This window comes from Tachysurus fulvidraco, chromosome 17 (genome assembly GCF_022655615.1).
Source record: "Tachysurus fulvidraco isolate hzauxx_2018 chromosome 17, HZAU_PFXX_2.0, whole genome shotgun sequence".
Lineage (NCBI taxonomy): Eukaryota > Metazoa > Chordata > Actinopteri > Siluriformes > Bagridae > Tachysurus > Tachysurus fulvidraco.
This window is the reverse complement of record NC_062534.1, coordinates 21,653,171-21,673,725: the sequence shown is the minus strand read 5'-3', so window position 1 is coordinate 21,673,725 and position 20,555 is coordinate 21,653,171. Positions and strand designations below refer to the sequence as shown.

The 20,555-nt window shown below is 43.9% G+C and overlaps 1 protein-coding gene and 22 non-coding genes across 27 annotated transcripts in view; all 23 read left to right on the top strand.

The window, feature by feature from the left end:
* Positions 1–20,555, top strand: part of LOC113635723 (coiled-coil domain-containing protein 73) — a 68,143-nt gene that overhangs the window by 7,981 nt on the left and 39,607 nt on the right. The window lies entirely within an intron of this gene.
* trnam-cau lies at positions 672–744 on the top strand. Its single transcript has one exon. It is a non-coding gene; the product is annotated as a tRNA-Met (tRNA).
* On the top strand, positions 893–965 carry trnam-cau. The gene has a single exon. It is a non-coding gene; the product is annotated as a tRNA-Met (tRNA).
* On the top strand, positions 1,115–1,187 carry trnam-cau. Its single transcript has one exon. It is a non-coding gene; the product is annotated as a tRNA-Met (tRNA).
* Positions 1,975–2,047, top strand: trnam-cau. The gene has a single exon. It is a non-coding gene; the product is annotated as a tRNA-Met (tRNA).
* On the top strand, positions 2,197–2,269 carry trnam-cau. Its single transcript has one exon. It is a non-coding gene; the product is annotated as a tRNA-Met (tRNA).
* On the top strand, positions 3,610–3,682 carry trnam-cau. The gene has a single exon. It is a non-coding gene; the product is annotated as a tRNA-Met (tRNA).
* On the top strand, positions 7,239–7,311 carry trnam-cau. The gene has a single exon. It is a non-coding gene; the product is annotated as a tRNA-Met (tRNA).
* Positions 8,311–8,383, top strand: trnam-cau. The gene has a single exon. It is a non-coding gene; the product is annotated as a tRNA-Met (tRNA).
* trnam-cau lies at positions 9,820–9,892 on the top strand. Its single transcript has one exon. It is a non-coding gene; the product is annotated as a tRNA-Met (tRNA).
* On the top strand, positions 10,041–10,113 carry trnam-cau. Its single transcript has one exon. It is a non-coding gene; the product is annotated as a tRNA-Met (tRNA).
* trnam-cau lies at positions 11,082–11,154 on the top strand. Its single transcript has one exon. It is a non-coding gene; the product is annotated as a tRNA-Met (tRNA).
* Positions 11,942–12,014, top strand: trnam-cau. Its single transcript has one exon. It is a non-coding gene; the product is annotated as a tRNA-Met (tRNA).
* On the top strand, positions 12,163–12,235 carry trnam-cau. The gene has a single exon. It is a non-coding gene; the product is annotated as a tRNA-Met (tRNA).
* Positions 12,385–12,457, top strand: trnam-cau. The gene has a single exon. It is a non-coding gene; the product is annotated as a tRNA-Met (tRNA).
* On the top strand, positions 13,244–13,316 carry trnam-cau. The gene has a single exon. It is a non-coding gene; the product is annotated as a tRNA-Met (tRNA).
* Positions 13,466–13,538, top strand: trnam-cau. Its single transcript has one exon. It is a non-coding gene; the product is annotated as a tRNA-Met (tRNA).
* On the top strand, positions 14,879–14,951 carry trnam-cau. Its single transcript has one exon. It is a non-coding gene; the product is annotated as a tRNA-Met (tRNA).
* On the top strand, positions 15,363–15,435 carry trnam-cau. The gene has a single exon. It is a non-coding gene; the product is annotated as a tRNA-Met (tRNA).
* Positions 16,180–16,252, top strand: trnam-cau. The gene has a single exon. It is a non-coding gene; the product is annotated as a tRNA-Met (tRNA).
* On the top strand, positions 19,083–19,155 carry trnam-cau. The gene has a single exon. It is a non-coding gene; the product is annotated as a tRNA-Met (tRNA).
* trnam-cau lies at positions 19,902–19,974 on the top strand. The gene has a single exon. It is a non-coding gene; the product is annotated as a tRNA-Met (tRNA).
* Positions 20,124–20,196, top strand: trnam-cau. The gene has a single exon. It is a non-coding gene; the product is annotated as a tRNA-Met (tRNA).

Here is a 20,555-nt window from a genome sequence, read left to right as displayed (position 1 = left end):
GTGACTTGCTAATTTTGTTCGGTTTAAGCCACTAACCCCGTCCCTGGAAAACTGCCAGGGAAATGTTTTCTTAAGCCTTGTTAGCGCAGTAGGTAGCTTGTCAGTCTCATAATCTGAAGGTCGTGAGTTCAATCCTCACACAGGGCACGACACAGTTGTCCCCAATCTGCTTGTGAGTTTTCCACAGAACAAAAACCTTGTCTCATTTTAAGGAATAGGCAGTAGGTACGACCTTCACGAAGTAGGTGGCGCGTCAGTCTCATAATCTGAAGGTCGTGAATTCAATTCTCACACAGGGCATGACACAGTTGTCCACAATCTGCTTGTGAGTTTTCCACAGAACAAAAACCTTGTCTCATTTTAAGGAATAAATGGGTGACTTGCTAATTTTGTTCGGTTTAAGCCACTAACACCGACCCTGGAAAACTGCCAGGGCAGAGTGTTCCGCAGCCATGTTAGTTCAGTAGGTAGCGCGTCAGTCTCATAATCTGAAGGTTGTGAGTTCAATCCTCACACAGGACACGACACAGTTGTCCCCAATCTGCTTGTGAGTTTTCCACAGGACAAAAACCTTGTCTCATTTTAAGGAATAAATGGGTGATTTGCCAATTTTGTTCGGTTTAAGCCACTAACACCGTCCCTGGAAAACTGCCAGGGAAACGTCTTCTTCAGCCTTGTTAGCGCAGTAGGTAGCGCGTCAGTCTCATAATCTGAAGGCCGTGAGTTCAATCCTCACACAGGGCACGACACAGTTGTCCCCAATCTGTTTGTGAGTTTTCCACAGGACAAAAACCTTGTCTCATTTTAAGGAATAAATGGGTGACTTGCTAATTTGTTCTGTTTAAGCCACTAACACCGACCTTGGAAAACTGCCAGGGAAGCAGGTTCTGCAGCCTTGTTAGCGCAGTAGGTAGCGCGTCAGTCTCATAATCTGAAGGTCGTGAGTTCAATCCTCACACAGGGCGCGACACAGTTGTCCCCAATCTGCTTGTGAGTTTTCCACAGAACAAAAACCTTGTCTCATTTTAAGGAATAAATGGGTGACTTGCTAATTTTGTTCGGTTTAAGCCACTAACCCCGTCCCTGGAAAACTGCCAGGGAAATGTTTTCTTAAGCCTTGTTAGCGCAGTAGGTAGCGCGTCAGTCTCATAATCTGAAGGTCGTGAGTTCAATCCTCACACAGGGCACGACACAGTTGTCCCTAATCTTTTTTCCACAGGACAAAAACCTTGTCTCATTTTAAGGAATAAATGGAAGACTTGCTAATTTGTTCGGTTTTCATTCCTCACAGAGGGTGTGACACTTTTGTCCCCAATCTGCTTGTGAGTTTTCCACAGAACAAAAACCTTGTCTCATTTTAAGGAATAGGCAGTAGGTACGACCTTCACGAAGTAGGTAGCGCGTCAGTCTCATAATCTGAAGGTCGTGAGTTCAATCCTCACACAGGGCACGACACAGTTGTCCCCAATCTGTTTGTGAGTTTTCCACAGGACAAAAACCTTGTCTCATTTTAAGGAATAGGCAGTAGGTACGACCTTCACGAAGTAGGTGGCGCGTCAGTCTCATAATCTGAAGGTCGTGAATTCAATTCTCACACAGGGCATGACACAGTTGTCCACAATCTGCTTGTGAGTTTTCCACAGAACAAAAACCTTGTCTCATTTTAAGGAATAAATGGGTGACTTGCTAATTTTGTTCGGTTTAAGCCACTAACACCGACCCTGGAAAACTGCCAGGGCAGAGTGTTCCGCAGCCATGTTAGTTCAGTAGGTAGCGCGTCAGTCTCATAATCTGAAGGTTGTGAGTTCAATCCTCACACAGGGCACGACACAGTTGTCCCCAATCTGTTTGTGAGTTTTCCACAGGACAAAAACCTTGTCTCATTTTAAGGAATAAATGGGTGACTTGCTAATTTTGTTCGGTTTAAGCCACTAACTCCGTCCCTGGAAAACTGCCAGGGAAATGTTTTCTTAAGCCTTGTTAGCGCAGTAGGTAGCGCGTCAGTCTCATAATCTGAAGGTCGTGAGTTCAATCCTCACACAGGGCACGACACAGTTGTCCCCAATCTGTTTGTGAGTTTTCCACAGGACAAAAACCTTGTCTCATTTTAAGGAATAAATGGGTGACTTGCTAATTTTGTTCGGTTTAAGCCACTAACCCCGTCCCTGGAAAACTGCCAGGGAAATGTTTTCTTAAGCCTTGTTAGCGCAGTAGGTAGCGCGTCAGTCTCATAATCTGAAGGTCGTGAGTTCAATCCTCACACAGGGCACGACACTTTTGTCCCCAATCTTTTTTCCACAGGACAAAAACCTTGTCTCATTTTAAGGAATAAATGGAAGACTTGCTAATTTGTTCGGTTTTCATTCCTCACAGAGGGTGTGACACTTTTGTCCCCAATCTGCTTCTGAGTTTTCCACAGAACAAAAACCTTGTCTCATTTTAAGGAATAGGCAGTAGGTACGACCTTCACGAAGTAGGTAGCGCGTCAGTCTCATAATCTGAAGGTCGTGAGTTCAATCCTCACACAGGGCACGACACAGTTGTCCCCAATCTGTTTGTGAGTTTTCCACAGGACAAAAACCTTGTCTCATTTTAAGGAATAAATGGGTGACTTGCTAATTTTGTTCGGTTTAAGCCACTAACCCCGTCCTTGGAAAACTGCCAGGGAAATGTTTTCTTAAACCTTGTTAGCGCAGTAGGTAGCTTGTCAGTCTCATAATCTGAAGGTCGTGAGTTCAATCCTCACACAGGGCATGACACAGTTGTCCCCAATCTGTTTGTGAGTTTTCCACAGGACAAAAACCTTGTCTCATTTTAAGGAATAAATGGGTGACTTGCTAATTTGTTCTGTTTAAGCCACTAACACCGACCCTGGAAAACTGCCAGGGAAGCAGGTTCTGCAGCCTTGTTAGCGCAGTAGGTAGTGCGTCAGTCTCATAATCTGAAGGTCGTGAGTTCAATCCTCACACAGGGCATGACACTTTTGTCCCCAATCTTTTTTCCACAGGACAAAAAGCTTGTCTCATTTTAAGGAATAAATGGAAGACTTGCTAATTTGTTCGGTTTTCATTCCTCACACAGGGCGTGACACTTTTGTCCCCAATCTGCTTGTGAGTTTTCCACAGAACAAAAACCTTGTCTCATTTTAAGGAATAGGCAGTAGGTACGACCTTCACGAAGTAGGTAGCGCGTCAGTCTCATAATCTGAAGGTTGTGAGTTCAATCCTCACACAGGGCACGACACAGTTGTCCCCAATCTGCTTGTGAGTTTTCTACAAAACAAAAACCTTGTCTCATTTTAAGGAATAAATGGGTGACTTGCTAATTTTGTTCGGTTTAAGCCACTAACACCGACCCTGGAAAACTGCCATGGCAGAGTGTTCTGCAGCCATGTTAGTTCAGTAGGTAGCGTGTCAGTCTCATAATCTGAAGGTCGTGAGTTCAATCCTCACACAGGGCACGACACAGTTGTCCCCAATCTGCTTGTGAGTTTTCCACAGGACAAAAACCTTGTCTCATTTTAAGAAATAAATGGATGACTTGCCAATTTTGTTCGGTTTAAGCCACTAACACCGTCCCTGGAAAACTGCCAGGGAAACGTCTTCTTCAGCCTTGTTAGTGCAGTAGGTAGCGCGTCAGTCTCATAATCTGAAGGTCGTGAGTTCAATCCTCACACAGGGCACGACACTTTTGTCCCCAATCTTTTTTCCACAGGACAAAAACCTTGTCTCATTTTAAGGAATAAATGGAAGACTTGCTAATTTGTTCGGTTTTCATTCCTCACAGAGGGTGTGACACTTTTGTCCACAATCTGCTTGTGTGTTTTCCACAGGACAAAAACCTTGTCTCATTTTAAGGAATAGGCAGTAGGTACGACCTTCACGAAGAAGGTAGCGCGTCAGTCTCATAATCTGAAGGTCGTGAGTTCAATCCTCACACAGGGCACGACACAGTTGTCCCCAATCTGCTTGTGTGTTTTCCACAGGACAAAAACCTTGTCTCATTTTAAGGAATAAATGGGTGACTTGCTAATTTGTTCTGTTTGAGCCACTAACACCGACCCTGGAAAACTGCCAGGGAAGCAGGCTCTACAGCCTTGTTAGCGCAGTAGGTAGCGCGTCAGTCTCATAATCTGAAGGTCATGAGTTCAATCCTCACACGGGGCAGTTAATACAAAACACGCTTTCATTTTTAAGTACATAAGATAATTTATTAAGGTTCTTAGTGGGCTGCAATTTACAGCCTTGCTATTACAACCAGGGCTGCAATTTACAGCCTTGCTATTTTTACAGCCTTGTTAGCACAGTAGGTATCACGTCAGTCTCATAATCTGACAGTCGGGTAGTTGACGTGACATGGCTTTTTCACTGTCACAGAAGATAAAACATAATTTGTTTCACATTTTCATAATTTAGAATATGTAAATGGTTAAACATTTTCTTGTTTTATATGAATTTATTGTTTTAATACCCAAGTTATTGTTAGTTTTTTTAGAACTTTGAGCCAAATCTCAAAATTGTCCTATGGTGTGACAGTAGACAAAATTATTTCATAAATATTACATTTTATAAATAAAGAAAATAATGTTTAAAAATCATAATGAACACTCCTGGCATAATTGTGCAAGTGTCTATTTCACTAAGTGGACATCACTTTTCATATACATACATTTCTAAAAGTGTAGGAATTTCATAAAGTTTGTCACAGAAAAAAATGTCCTTTGGTGTTATGCAAAAACCTAATTTTAATTTGAGCAATATCATGGACAACTACATTTAATTGAAAGACCCCACTAAAGGTCATGTGACTGTAGACCCCTATGAAGGCCATGAGAAGTGCACATGTTTCTCTCAGAATTGTTTAAATATTTAACTATGTTTTAAGACCACTGAAGTTGTTACGTTTTTTTGTCCTTTGGTGTGACACCATTCATCTATTCATGTTTAAAAATGATTCTAATTAATACTTTCATGTAAAATAAATATCTCTTTAAGAAAATAATGTTTTAATAATGTGAACAATTCTGTCTCAAGTATTTATTTTGTTATTTAATATAATTTCTTAGTACTTAGTACTTAAATGTCACACCATAGGACACATTAACAGTATTGTTGAGTGAAAAAGTGAAAAAAATATGTGGTCATTGACAAAATGAGTGACCAGTACTATTTTCTGAAACTGCAGTTTTCATACTCCACAAATATATGTATTTTTTCTTAAAAAGTTATGCTTTCCAAAAAAAAGTACTTTTTCTTGGTAATTTGTCAACTACCCAGTCGTAAATTCGATCCTCACATGGGGCATGTAATCTTTGTCCCCCATTTTCTCTGGAGTTTTCCACAGGACAAAAACCTTGTCTCCTTTTAAGGAACAACAGCTGACTTGCTCATTTGTTCTGTGTAAACCACTAACACCGACCCTGGAAAACTGCCAGGGAAGAATGTTCTGCAGCCTTGTTAGCGCAGTAGGTAGCGCGTCATTCTCATAATCTGAAGGTTGTGAGTTCAATCCTCACAAAGGGCATGACACTTTTGTCCCCAATCTGCTTGTGAGTTTTTCACAGGACAAAAACCTTGTCTCATTTTAAAGAATAAATGGGTGATTTGCTAATTTGTTCTGTTTAAGCCACTAACACCGACCCTGGAAAACTGCCAGGGCAGCATGTTTTGCAGCCATGTTAGTGCAGTAGTTAGTGCGTCAGTCTCATAATCTGTAGGTCGTGAGTTCAATCCTCACACAGGGCATGACACTTTTGTCCCCAATCTGCTTGTGAGTTTTCCCCAGGACAAAAACTTAGTCTCCTTTTATGGAACACATGGCTGACTTGCTAATTTGTTTTGTTTAAGCCACTAACACCGACCCTGGAAAACTGTCCCCAAAAAAAAAATTTGTCCCCAATCTGCTTGTGTGTTGTCCACAGGACAAAAACCTTGTCTCATTTTAAGGAATAGGCAGTAGGTACGACCTTCACGAAGTAGGTAGCGCGTCAGTCTCATAATCTGAAGGTTGTGAGTTCAATCCTCATACAGGGCACGACACAGTTGTCCCCAATCTGCTTGTGAGTTTTCCACAGAACAAAAACCTTGTCTCATTTTAAGGAATAGGCAGTAGGTACAACCTTCACGAAGTAGGTAGCGCGTCAGTCTCATAATCTGAAGGTTGTGAGTTCAATCCTCATACAGGGCACGACACAGTTGTCCCCAATCTGCTTGTGAGTTTTCCACAGAACAAAAACCTTGTCTCATTTTAAGGAATAGGCAGTAGGTACAACCTTCACGAAGTAGGTAGCGCGTCAGTCTCATAATCTGAAGGTCGTGAGTTCAATCCTCACACAGGGCACGACACAGTTGTCCCCAATCTGCTTGTGAGTTTTCCACAGAACAAAAACCTTGTCTCATTTTAAGGAACCCAATCTGCTTGTGAGTTTTCCACAGAACAAAAACCTTGTCTCATTTTAAGGAATAAATGGGTGACTTGCTAATTTTGTTCGGTTTAAGCCACTAACACCGTCCCTGGAAAACTGCCAGGGCAGAGTGTTCTGCAGCCATGTTAGCGCAGTAGGTAGCGTGTCAGTCTCATAATCTGAAGGTTGTGAGTTCAATCTTCACACAGGGCATGACACAGTTGTCCCCAATCTGCTTGTGAGTTTTCCACAGAACAAAAACCTTGTCTCATTTTAAGGAATAAATGGCTAACTTGCTAATTTGTTTTGTTTAAGCCACTAACACCGACCCTGGAAAACTGCCAGGGAATCGTTTTCTGCAGCCTTGTTAGCGCAGTAGGTAGCGCGTCAGTCTCATAATCTGAAGGTCGTGATTTCATTCCTCAAACAGGGCGTGACACTTTTGTCCCCAATCTGCTTGTGTGTTTTCCACAGGACAAAAACCTTGTCTCATTTTAAGGAAAAGGCAGTAGGTACGACCTTCACAAAGAAGGTAGCGCGTCAGTCTCATAATCTGAAGGTTGTGAGTTCAATCCTCACACAGGGAACGACACAGTTGTCCCCAATCTGCTTGTGAGTTTTCCACAGAACAAAAACCTTGTCTCATTTTAAGGAATAGGCAGTAGGTACGAATAGGAATAGGCAGGAATAGGCAGTTGTCCCCAATCTGCTTGTGAGTTTTCCACAGGACAAAAACCTTGTCTCATTTTAAGGAATAAATGGGTGACTTGCTAAGTTGTTCTGTTTAAGCCACTAACACCGACCCTGGAAAACTGCCAGGGAAGCAGGTTCTGCAGCCTTGTTAGCGCAGTAGGTAGCGCGTCAGTCTCATAATCTGAAGGTCGTGAGTTCAATCCTCACACAGGGCATGACACAGTTTTCCCCAATCTGTTTTCCACAGAACAAAAACCTTGTCTCATTTCAAGGAATAAATGGCTGACTTGCTAATTTTTATTGTTTAATGCCACTAACACCGACCCTGGAAAACTGCCAGGGAAGCAGGTTCTGCAGCCTTGTTAGCGCAGTAGGTAGCGCGTCAGTCTCATAATCTGAAGGTCGTGATTTCATTCCTCACACAGGGCGTGACACTTTTGTCCCCAATCTGCTTGTGTGTTTTCCACAGAACAAAAACCTTGTCTCATTTTAAGGAATAGGCAGTAGGTACGACCTTCACGAAGTAGGTAGCGCGTCAGTCTCATAACCTGAAGGTCGTGAGTTCAATCCTCACACAGGGCACGACACAGTTGTCCCCAATCTGTTTGTGAGTTTTCCACAGGACAAAAACCTTGTCTCATTTTAAGGAATAAATGGGTGACTTACTAATTTTGTTCGGTTTAAGCCACTAACCCCGTCCCTGGAAAACTGCCAGGGAAATGTTTTCTTAAGCCTTGTTAGCGCAGTAGGTAGCGCGTCAATCTCATAATCTGAAGGTTGTGAGTTCAATCCTTACACAGGGCATGACACTTTTGTCCCCAATCTTTTTTCCACAGGACAAAAACCTTCTCATTTTAAGGAATAAATGGAAGACTTGCTAATTTGTTCGGTTTTCATTCCTCACACAGGGCGTGACACTTTTGTCCCCAATCTGCTTGTGAGTTTTCCACAGAACAAAAACCTTGTCTCATTTTAAGGAAAAGGCAGTAGGTACGACCTTCACGAAGTAGGTAGCGCGTCAGTCTCATAATCTGAAGGTCGTGAGTTCAATCCTCACACAGGGCACGACACAGTTGTCCCCAATCTGCTTGTGAGTTTTCCACAGGACAAAAACCTTGTCTCATTTTAAGGAATAAATAGGTGATTTGCCAATTTTGTTCGGTTTAAGCCACTAACACCGTCCCTGGAAAACTGCCAGGGAAACGTCTTCTTCAGCCTTGTTAGCGCAGTAGGTAGCGCGTCAGTCTCATAATCTGAAGGTCGTGAGTTCAATCCTCACACAGGGCATGACACAGTTTTCCCCAATCTGTTTTCCACAGAACAAAAACCTTTTCTCATTTCAAGGAATAAATGGCTGACTTGCTAATTTTTATTGTTTAATGCCACTAACACCGACCCTGGAAATCTGCCAGGGAAGCGTGTTCTGCAGCCTTGTTATCGCAGTAGGTAGCGCGTCAGTCTCATAATCTGAAGGTTGTGAGTCTCATAATCTGAAGGTCGTGAGTTCAATCCTCACACAGGGCACGACACAATTGTCCCCAATCTGCTTGTGAGTTTTCCACAGAACAAAAACCTTGTCTCATTTTAAGGAATAGGCAGTAGGTACGACCTTCACGAAGTAGGTAGCGCGTCAGTCTCATAATCTGAAGGTCGTGAGTTCAATCCTCACACAGGGCATGACACAGTTGTCCACAATCTGCTTGTGAGTTTTCCACAGAACAAAAACCTTGTCTCATTTTAAGGAATAAATGGGTGACTTGCTAATTTTGTTCGGTTTAAGCCACTAACACTGACCCTGGAAAACTGCCAGGGCAGAGTGTTCCGCAGCCATGTTAGTTCAGTAGGTAGCGCGTCAGTCTCATAATCTGAAGGTTGTGAGTTCAATCCTCACACAGGGCACGACACAGTTGTTAGCGCAGTAGGTAGCGCGTCAGTCTCATAATCTGAAGGTCGTGAGTTCAATCCTCACACAGGGCGCGACACAGTTGTCCCCAATCTGCTTGTGAGTTTTCCACAGAACAAAAACCTTGTCTCATTTTAAGGAATAAATGGGTGACTTGCTAATTTTGTTCGGTTTAAGCCACTAACCCCGTCCCTGGAAAACTGCCAGGGAAATGTTTTCTTAAGCCTTGTTAGCGCAGTAGGTAGCTTGTCAGTCTCATAATCTGAAGGTCGTGAGTTCAATCCTCACACAGGGCACGACACAGTTGTCCCCAATCTGCTTGTGAGTTTTCCACAGAACAAAAACCTTGTCTCATTTTAAGGAATAGGCAGTAGGTACGACCTTCACGAAGTAGGTGGCGCGTCAGTCTCATAATCTGAAGGTCGTGAATTCAATTCTCACACAGGGCATGACACAGTTGTCCACAATCTGCTTGTGAGTTTTCCACAGAACAAAAACCTTGTCTCATTTTAAGGAATAAATGGGTGACTTGCTAATTTTGTTCGGTTTAAGCCACTAACACCGACCCTGGAAAACTGCCAGGGCAGAGTGTTCCGCAGCCATGTTAGTTCAGTAGGTAGCGCGTCAGTCTCATAATCTGAAGGTTGTGAGTTCAATCCTCACACAGGACACGACACAGTTGTCCCCAATCTGCTTGTGAGTTTTCCACAGGACAAAAACCTTGTCTCATTTTAAGGAATAAATGGGTGATTTGCCAATTTTGTTCGGTTTAAGCCACTAACACCGTCCCTGGAAAACTGCCAGGGAAACGTCTTCTTCAGCCTTGTTAGCGCAGTAGGTAGCGCGTCAGTCTCATAATCTGAAGGCCGTGAGTTCAATCCTCACACAGGGCACGACACAGTTGTCCCCAATCTGTTTGTGAGTTTTCCACAGGACAAAAACCTTGTCTCATTTTAAGGAATAAATGGGTGACTTGCTAATTTGTTCTGTTTAAGCCACTAACACCGACCCTGGAAAACTGCCAGGGAAGCAGGTTCTGCAGCCTTGTTAGCGCAGTAGGTAGCGCGTCAGTCTCATAATCTGAAGGTCGTGAGTTCAATCCTCACACAGGGCGCGACACAGTTGTCCCCAATCTGCTTGTGAGTTTTCCACAGAACAAAAACCTTGTCTCATTTTAAGGAATAAATGGGTGACTTGCTAATTTTGTTCGGTTTAAGCCACTAACCCCGTCCCTGGAAAACTGCCAGGGAAACGTTTTCTTAAGCCTTGTTAGCGCAGTAGGTAGCTTGTCAGTCTCATAATCTGAAGGTTGTGAGTTCAATCCTCACACAGGGCACGACACAGTTGTCCCCAATCTGCTTGTGAATTTTCCACAGAACAAAAACCTTGTCTCATTTTAAGGAATAGGCAGTAGGTACGACCTTCACGAAGTAGGTAGCGCGTCAGTCTCATAATCTGAAGGTCGTGAGTTCAATCCTCACACAGGGCACGACACAGTTGTCCCCAATCTGTTTGTGAGTTTTCCACAGGACAAAAACCTTGTCTCATTTTAAGGAATAAATGGGTGACTTGCTAATTTTGTTCGGTTTAAGCCACTAACCCCGTCCTTGGAAAACTGCCAGGGCAGAGTGTTCCGCAGCCATGTTAGTTCAGTAGGTAGCGCGTCAGTCTCATAATCTGAAGGCCGTGAGTTCAATCCTCACACAGGGCACGACACAGTTGTCCCCAATCTGTTTGTGAGTTTTCCACAGGACAAAAACCTTGTCTCATTTTAAGGAATAAATGGGTGACTTGCTAATTTTGTTCGGTTTAAGCCACTAACCCCGTCCCTGGAAAACTGCCAGGGAAATGTTTTCTTAAGCCTTGTTAGCGCAGTAGGTAGCACGTCAGTCTCATAATCTGAAGGTCGTGAGTTCAATCCTCACACAGGGCACGACACAGTTGTCCCCAATCTGTTTGTGAGTTTTCCACAGGACAAAAACCTTGTCTCATTTTAAGGAATAAATGGGTGACTTGCTAATTTTGTTCGGTTTAAGCCACTAACCCCGTCCCTGGAAAACTGCCAGGGAAATGTTTTCTTAAGCCTTGTTAGCGCAGTAGGTAGCGCGTCAGTCTCATAATCTGAAGGTCGTGAGTTCAATCCTCACACAGGGCACGACACAGTTGTCCCCAATCTTTTTTCCACAGGACAAAAACCTTGTCTCATTTTAAGGAATAAATGGAAGACTTGCTAATTTGTTCGGTTTTCATTCCTCACAGAGGGTGTGACACTTTTGTCCCCAATCTGCTTGTGAGTTTTCCACAGAACAAAAACCTTGTCTCATTTTAAAGAATAGGCAGTAGGTACGACCTTCACGAAGTAGGTAGCGCGTCAGTCTCATAATCTGAAGGTCGTGAGTTCAATCCTCACACAGGGCACGACACAGTTGTCCCCAATCTGTTTGTGAGTTTTCCACAGGACAAAAACCTTGTCTCATTTTAAGGAATAGGCAGTAGGTACGACCTTCACGAAGTAGGTGGCGCGTCAGTCTCATAATCTGAAGGTCGTGAATTCAATTCTCACACAGGGCATGACACAGTTGTCCACAATCTGCTTGTGAGTTTTCCACAGAACAAAAACCTTGTCTCATTTTAAGGAATAAATGGGTGACTTGCTAATTTTGTTCGGTTTAAGCCACTAACACCGACCCTGGAAAACTGCCAGGGCAGAGTGTTCCGCAGCCATGTTAGTTCAGTAGGTAGCGCGTCAGTCTCATAATCTGAAGGTTGTGAGTTCAATCCTCACACAGGACACGACACAGTTGTCCCCAATCTGCTTGTGAGTTTTCCACAGGACAAAAACCTTGTCTCATTTTAAGGAATAAATGGGTGATTTGCCAATTTTGTTCGGTTTAAGCCACTAACACCGTCCCTGGAAAACTGCCAGGGAAACGTCTTCTTCAGCCTTGTTAGCGCAGTAGGTAGCGCGTCAGTCTCATAATCTGAAGGCCGTGAGTTCAATCCTCACACAGGGCACGACACAGTTGTCCCCAATCTGTTTGTGAGTTTTCCACAGGACAAAAACCTTGTCTCATTTTAAGGAATAAATGGGTGACTTGCTAATTTGTTCTGTTTAAGCCACTAACACCGACCTTGGAAAACTGCCAGGGAAGCAGGTTCTGCAGCCTTGTTAGCGCAGTAGGTAGCGCGTCAGTCTCATAATCTGAAGGTCGTGAGTTCAATCCTCACACAGGGCGCGACACAGTTGTCCCCAATCTGCTTGTGAGTTTTCCACAGAACAAAAACCTTGTCTCATTTTAAGGAATAAATGGGTGACTTGCTAATTTTGTTCGGTTTAAGCCACTAACCCCGTCCCTGGAAAACTGCCAGGGAAATGTTTTCTTAAGCCTTGTTAGCGCAGTAGGTAGCGCGTCAGTCTCATAATCTGAAGGTCGTGAGTTCAATCCTCACACAGGGCACGACACAGTTGTCCCTAATCTTTTTTCCACAGGACAAAAACCTTGTCTCATTTTAAGGAATAAATGGAAGACTTGCTAATTTGTTCGGTTTTCATTCCTCACAGAGGGTGTGACACTTTTGTCCCCAATCTGCTTGTGAGTTTTCCACAGAACAAAAACCTTGTCTCATTTTAAGGAATAGGCAGTAGGTACGACCTTCACGAAGTAGGTAGCGCGTCAGTCTCATAATCTGAAGGTCGTGAGTTCAATCCTCACACAGGGCACGACACAGTTGTCCCCAATCTGTTTGTGAGTTTTCCACAGGACAAAAACCTTGTCTCATTTTAAGGAATAGGCAGTAGGTACGACCTTCACGAAGTAGGTGGCGCGTCAGTCTCATAATCTGAAGGTCGTGAATTCAATTCTCACACAGGGCATGACACAGTTGTCCACAATCTGCTTGTGAGTTTTCCACAGAACAAAAACCTTGTCTCATTTTAAGGAATAAATGGGTGACTTGCTAATTTTGTTCGGTTTAAGCCACTAACACCGACCCTGGAAAACTGCCAGGGCAGAGTGTTCCGCAGCCATGTTAGTTCAGTAGGTAGCGCGTCAGTCTCATAATCTGAAGGTTGTGAGTTCAATCCTCACACAGGGCACGACACAGTTGTCCCCAATCTGTTTGTGAGTTTTCCACAGGACAAAAACCTTGTCTCATTTTAAGGAATAAATGGGTGACTTGCTAATTTTGTTCGGTTTAAGCCACTACCCCGTCCCTGGAAAACTGCCAGGGAAATGTTTTCTTAAGCCTTGTTAGCGCAGTAGGTAGCGCGTCAGTCTCATAATCTGAAGGTCGTGAGTTCAATCCTCACACAGGGCACGACACAGTTGTCCCCAATCTGTTTGTGAGTTTTCCACAGGACAAAAACCTTGTCTCATTTTAAGGAATAAATGGGTGACTTGCTAATTTTGTTCGGTTTAAGCCACTAACCCCGTCCCTGGAAAACTGCCAGGGAAATGTTTTCTTAAGCCTTGTTAGCGCAGTAGGTAGCGCGTCAGTCTCATAATCTGAAGGTCGTGAGTTCAATCCTCACACAGGGCACGACACTTTTGTCCCCAATCTTTTTTCCACAGGACAAAAACCTTGTCTCATTTTAAGGAATAAATGGAAGACTTGCTAATTTGTTCGGTTTTCATTCCTCACAGAGGGTGTGACACTTTTGTCCCCAATCTGCTTCTGAGTTTTCCACAGAACAAAAACCTTGTCTCATTTTAAGGAATAGGCAGTAGGTACGACCTTCACGAAGTAGGTAGCGCGTCAGTCTCATAATCTGAAGGTCGTGAGTTCAATCCTCACACAGGGCACGACACAGTTGTCCCCAATCTGTTTGTGAGTTTTCCACAGGACAAAAACCTTGTCTCATTTTAAGGAATAAATGGGTGACTTGCTAATTTTGTTCGGTTTAAGCCACTAACCCCGTCCTTGGAAAACTGCCAGGGAAATGTTTTCTTAAACCTTGTTAGCGCAGTAGGTAGCTTGTCAGTCTCATAATCTGAAGGTCGTGAGTTCAATCCTCACACAGGGCATGACACAGTTGTCCCCAATCTGTTTGTGAGTTTTCCACAGGACAAAAACCTTGTCTCATTTTAAGGAATAAATGGGTGACTTGCTAATTTGTTCTGTTTAAGCCACTAACACCGACCCTGGAAAACTGCCAGGGAAGCAGGTTCTGCAGCCTTGTTAGCGCAGTAGGTAGTGCGTCAGTCTCATAATCTGAAGGTCGTGAGTTCAATCCTCACACAGGGCATGACACTTTTGTCCCCAATCTTTTTTCCACAGGACAAAAAGCTTGTCTCATTTTAAGGAATAAATGGAAGACTTGCTAATTTGTTCGGTTTTCATTCCTCACACAGGGCGTGACACTTTTGTCCCCAATCTGCTTGTGAGTTTTCCACAGAACAAAAACCTTGTCTCATTTTAAGGAATAGGCAGTAGGTACGACCTTCACGAAGTAGGTAGCGCGTCAGTCTCATAATCTGAAGGTTGTGAGTTCAATCCTCACACAGGGCACGACACAGTTGTCCCCAATCTGCTTGTGAGTTTTCTACAAAACAAAAACCTTGTCTCATTTTAAGGAATAAATGGGTGACTTGCTAATTTTGTTCGGTTTAAGCCACTAACACCGACCCTGGAAAACTGCCATGGCAGAGTGTTCTGCAGCCATGTTAGTTCAGTAGGTAGCGTGTCAGTCTCATAATCTGAAGGTCGTGAGTTCAATCCTCACACAGGGCACGACACAGTTGTCCCCAATCTGCTTGTGAGTTTTCCACAGGACAAAAACCTTGTCTCATTTTAAGAAATAAATGGATGACTTGCCAATTTTGTTCGGTTTAAGCCACTAACACCGTCCCTGGAAAACTGCCAGGGAAACGTCTTCTTCAGCCTTGTTAGTGCAGTAGGTAGCGCGTCAGTCTCATAATCTGAAGGTCGTGAGTTCAATCCTCACACAGGGCACGACACTTTTGTCCCCAATCTTTTTTCCACAGGACAAAAACCTTGTCTCATTTTAAGGAATAAATGGAAGACTTGCTAATTTGTTCGGTTTTCATTCCTCACAGAGGGTGTGACACTTTTGTCCACAATCTGCTTGTGTGTTTTCCACAGGACAAAAACCTTGTCTCATTTTAAGGAATAGGCAGTAGGTACGACCTTCACGAAGAAGGTAGCGCGTCAGTCTCATAATCTGAAGGTCGTGAGTTCAATCCTCACACAGGGCACGACACAGTTGTCCCCAATCTGCTTGTGTGTTTTCCACAGGACAAAAACCTTGTCTCATTTTAAGGAATAAATGGGTGACTTGCTAATTTGTTCTGTTTGAGCCACTAACACCGACCCTGGAAAACTGCCAGGGAAGCAGGCTCTGCAGCCTTGTTAGCGCAGTAGGTAGCGCGTCAGTCTCATAATCTGAAGGTCATGAGTTCAATCCTCACACAGGGCACGAGACTATTGTCCCCAATCTGCTTGTGAGTTTTCCACAGAACAAAAACCTTGTCTCATTTTAAGGAATAAATGTGTGACTTGCTAATTTTGTTCGGTTTAAGCCACTAACACCGTCCCTGGAAAACTGCCAGGGAAACGTTTTCTTCAGCCTTGTTAGCGCAGTAGGTAGCGCGTCAGTCTCATAATCTGAAGGTCGTGATTTCATTCCTCAAACAGGGTGTGACACTTTTGTCCCCAATCTGCTTGTGTGTTTTCCACAGGACAAAAACCTTGTCTCATTTTAAGGAAAAGGCAGTAGGTACGACCTTCAGAAAGAAGGTAGCGCGTCAGTCTCATAATCTGAAGGTCGTGAGTTCAATCCTCACACAGGGCACGACACAGTTGTCCCCAATCTGCTTGTGTGTTTTCCACAGGACAAAAACCTTGTCTCATTTTAAGGAATAAATGGGTGACTTGCTAAGTTGTTCTGTTTAAGCCACTAACCCCGTCCCTGGAAAACTGCCAGGGAAATGTTTTCTTAAGCCTTGTTAGCGCAGTAAATAGCGCGTCAGTCTCATAATCTGAAGGTCGTGAGTTCAATCCTCACACAGGGCATGACACAGTTGTCCCCAATCTGGTTGTGAGTTTTCCACAGGACAAAAATCTTGTCTCATTTTAAGGAATAAATGGGTGACTTGCTAATTTGTTCTGTTTAAGCCACTAACACCGACCCTGGAAAACTGCCAGGGAAGCAGGTTCTGCAGCCTTGTTAGCGCAGTAGGTAGCGCGTCAGTCTCATAATCTGAAGGTCGTGAGTTCAATCCTCACACAGGGCACGACACTTTTGTCCCCAATCTTTTTTCCACAGGACAAAAACCTTGTCTCATTTTAAAGAATAAATGGAAGACTTGCTAATTTTTTCGGTTTTCATTCCTCACACAGGGCGTGACACTTTTGTCCCCAATCTGCTTGTGTGTTTTCCACAGGACAAAAACCTTGTCTCATTTTAAGAAATAGGTAGTAGGTACGACCTTCACAAAGAAGGTAGCGCGTCAGTCTCATAATCTGAAGGTCGTGAGTTCAATCCTCACACAGGGCACGACACAGTTGTCCCCAATCTGCTTGTGAGTTTTCCACAGAACAAAAACCTTGTCTCATTTTAAGGAATAAATGGGTGACTTGCTAATTTTGTTCGGTTTAAGCCACTAACACCGTCCCTGGAAAACTGCCAGGGAAACTTTTTCTTCAGCCTTGTTAGCGCAGTAGGTAGCGCGTCAGTCTCATAATCTGAAGGTTGTGAGTCTCATAATCTGAAGGTCGTGAGTCTCATAATCTGAAGGTCGTGAGTCTCATAATCTGAAGGTCGTGAGTCTCATAATCTGAAGGTCGTGAGTCTCATAATCTGAAGGTCGTGAGTCTCATAATCTGAAGGTCGTGAGTCTCATAATCTGAAGGTCGTGAGTCTCATAATCTGAAGGTCGTGAGTTCAATCCTCACACAGGGCACGACACAGTTGTCCCCAATCTGTTTGTGAGTTTTCCACAGGACAAAAACCTTGTCTCATTTTAAGGAATAAATGGGTGACTTGCTAATTTTGTTCGGTTTAAGCCACTAACCCCGTCCTTGGAAAACTGCCAGGGAAACGTTTTCTTAAGCCTTGTTAGCGCAGTAGGTAGCTTGTCAGTCTCATAATCTGAAGGTCGAGAGTTCAATCCTCACACAGGGCACGACACAGTTGTCCCCAATCTGCTTGTGAGTTTTCCACAGAACAAAAACCTTGTCTCATTTTAAGGAATAGGCAGTAGGTACGACCTTCACGAAGTAGGTAGCGCGTCAGTCTCATAATCTGAAGGTCGTGAGTTCAATCCTCACACAGGGCATGACACAGTTGTCCACAATCTGCTTGTGAGTTTTCCACAGAACAAAAACCTTGTCTCATTTTAAGGAATAAATGGGTGACTTGCTAATTTTGTTCGGTTTAAGCCACTAACACTGACCCTGGAAAACTGCCAGGGCAGAGTGTTCCGCAGCCATGTTAGTTCAGTAGGTAGCGCGTCAGTCTCATAATCTGAAGGTTGTGAGTTCAATCTTTACACAGGGCACGACACAGTTGTCCCCAATCTGCTTGTGAGTTTTCTACAAAACAAAAACCTTGTCTCATTTTAAGGAATAAATGGGTGACTTGCTAATTTTGTTCGGTTTAAGCCACTAACACCGACCCTGGAAAACTGCCAGGGCAGAGTGTTCTGCAGCCATGTTAGTTCAGTAGGTAGCGTGTCAGTCTCATAATCTGAAGGTCGTGAGTTCAATCCTCACACAGGGCACGACACAGTTGTCCCCAATCTGCTTGTGAGTTTTCCACAGGACAAAAACCTTGTCTCATTTTAAGGAATAAATGGGTGACTTGCCAATTTTGTTCGGTTTAAGCCACTAACACCGTCCCTGGAAAACTGCCAGGGAAACGTCTTCTTCAGCCTTGTTAGCGCAGTAGGTAGTGCGTCAGTCTCATAATCTGAAGGTCGTGAGTTCAATCCTCACACAGGGCACGAGACTATTGTCCCCAATCTGCTTGTGAGTTTTCCACAGAACAAAAACCTTGTCTCATTTTAAGGAATAAATGGGTGACTTGCTAATTTTGTTCGGTTTAAGCCACTAACACCGTCCCTGGAATACTGCCAGGGAAACGTTTTCTTCAGCCTTGTTAGCGCAGTAGGTAGCGCGTCAGTCTCATAATCTGAAGGTCGTGATTTCATTCCTCAAACAGGGCGTGACACTTTTGTCCCCAATCTGCTTGTGTGTTTTCCACAGGACAAAAACCTTGTCTCATTTTAAGGAAAAGGCAGTAGGTACGACCTTCAGAAAGAAGGTAGCGCGTCAGTCTCATAATCTGAAGGTCGTGAGTTCAATCCTCACACAGGGCACGACACAGTTGTCCCCAATCTGCTTGTGAGTTTTCCACAGAACAAAAACCTTGTCTCATTTTAAGGAATAGGCAGTAGGTACGACCTTCACGAAGTAGGTGGCGCGTCAGTCTCATAATCTGAAGGTCGTGAATTCAATTCTCACACAGGGCATGACACAGTTGTCCACAATCTGCTTGTGAGTTTTCCACAGAACAAAAACCTTGTCTCATTTTAAGGAATAAATGGGTGACTTGCTAATTTTGTTCGGTTTAAGCCACTAACACCGACCCTGGAAAACTGCCAGGGCAGAGTGTTCCGCAGCCATGTTAGTTCAGTAGGTAGCGCGTCAGTCTCATAATCTGAAGGTTGTGAGTTCAATCCTCACACAGGACACGACACAGTTGTCCCCAATCTGCTTGTGAGTTTTCCACAGGACAAAAACCTTGTCTCATTTTAAGGAATAAATGGGTGATTTGCCAATTTTGTTCGGTTTAAGCCACTAACACCGTCCCTGGAAAACTGCCAGGGAAACGTCTTCTTCAGCCTTGTTAGCGCAGTAGGTAGCACGTCAGTCTCATAATCTGAAGGCCGTGAGTTCAATCCTCACACAGGGCACGACACAGTTGTCCCCAATCTGTTTGTGAGTTTTCCACAGGACAAAAACCTTGTCTCATTTTAAGGAATAAATGGGTGACTTGCTAATTTGTTCTGTTTAAGCCACTAACACCGACCCTGGAAAACTGCCAGGGAAGCAGGTTCTGCAGCCTTGTTAGCGCAGTAGGTAGCGCGTCAGTCTCATAATCTGAAGGTCGTGAGTTCAATCCTCACACAGGGCGCGACACAGTTGTCCCCAATCTGCTTGTGAGTTTTCCACAGAACAAAAACCTTGTCTCATTTTAAGGAATAAATGGGTGACTTGCTAATTTTGTTCGGTTTAAGCCACTAACCCCGTCCCTGGAAAACTGCCAGGGAAATGTTTTCTTAAGCCTTGTTAGCGCAGTAGGTAGCTTGTCAGTCTCATAATCTGAAGGTTGTGAGTTCAATCCTCACACAGGGCACGACACAGTTGTCCCCAATCTGCTTGTGAATTTTCCACAGAACAAAAACCTTGTCTCATTTTAAGGAATAGGCAGTAGGTACGACCTTCACGAAGTAGGTAGCGCGTCAGTCTCATAATCTGAAGGTCGTGAGTTCAATCCTCACACAGGGCACGACACAGTTGTCCCCAATCTGTTTGTGAGTTTTCCACAGGACAAAAACCTTGTCTCATTTTAAGGAATAAATGGGTGACTTGCTAATTTTGTTCGGTTTAAGCCACTAACCCCGTCCTTGGAAAACTGCCAGGGCAGAGTGTTCCGCAGCCATGTTAGTTCAGTAGGTAGCGCGTCAGTCTCATAATCTGAAGGCCGTGAGTTCAATCCTCACACAGGGCACGACACAGTTGTCCCCAATCTGTTTGTGAGTTTTCCACAGGACAAAAACCTTGTCTCATTTTAAGGAATAAATGGGTGACTTGCTAATTTTGTTCGGTTTAAGCCACTAACCCCGTCCCTGGAAAACTGCCAGGGAAATGTTTTCTTAAGCCTTGTTAGCGCAGTAGGTAGCGCGTCAGTCTCATAATCTGAAGGTCGTGAGTTCAATCCTCACACAGGGCACGACACAGTTGTCCCCAATCTGTTTGTGAGTTTTCCACAGGACAAAAACCTTGTCTCATTTTAAGGAATAAATGGGTGACTTGCTAATTTTGTTCGGTTTAAGCCACTAACCCCGTCCCTGGAAAACTGCCAGGGAAATGTTTTCTTAAGCCTTGTTAGCGCAGTAGGTAGCGCGTCAGTCTCATAATTTGAAGGTCGTGAGTTCAATCCTCACACAGGGCACGACACAGTTGTCCCCAATCTTTTTTCCACAGGACAAAAACCTTGTCTCATTTTAAGGAATAAATGGAAGACTTGCTAATTTGTTCGGTTTTCATTCCTCACAGAGGGTGTGACACTTTTGTCCCCAATCTGCTTGTGAGTTTTCCACAGAACAAAAACCTTGTCTCATTTTAAGGAATAGGCAGTAGGTACGACCTTCACGAAGTAGGTAGCGCGTCAGTCTCATAATCTGAAGGTCGTGAGTTCAATCCTCACACAGGGCACGACACAGTTGTCCCCAATCTGTTTGTGAGTTTTCCACAGGACAAAAACCTTGTCTCATTTTAAGGAATAGGCAGTAGGTACGACCTTCACGAAGT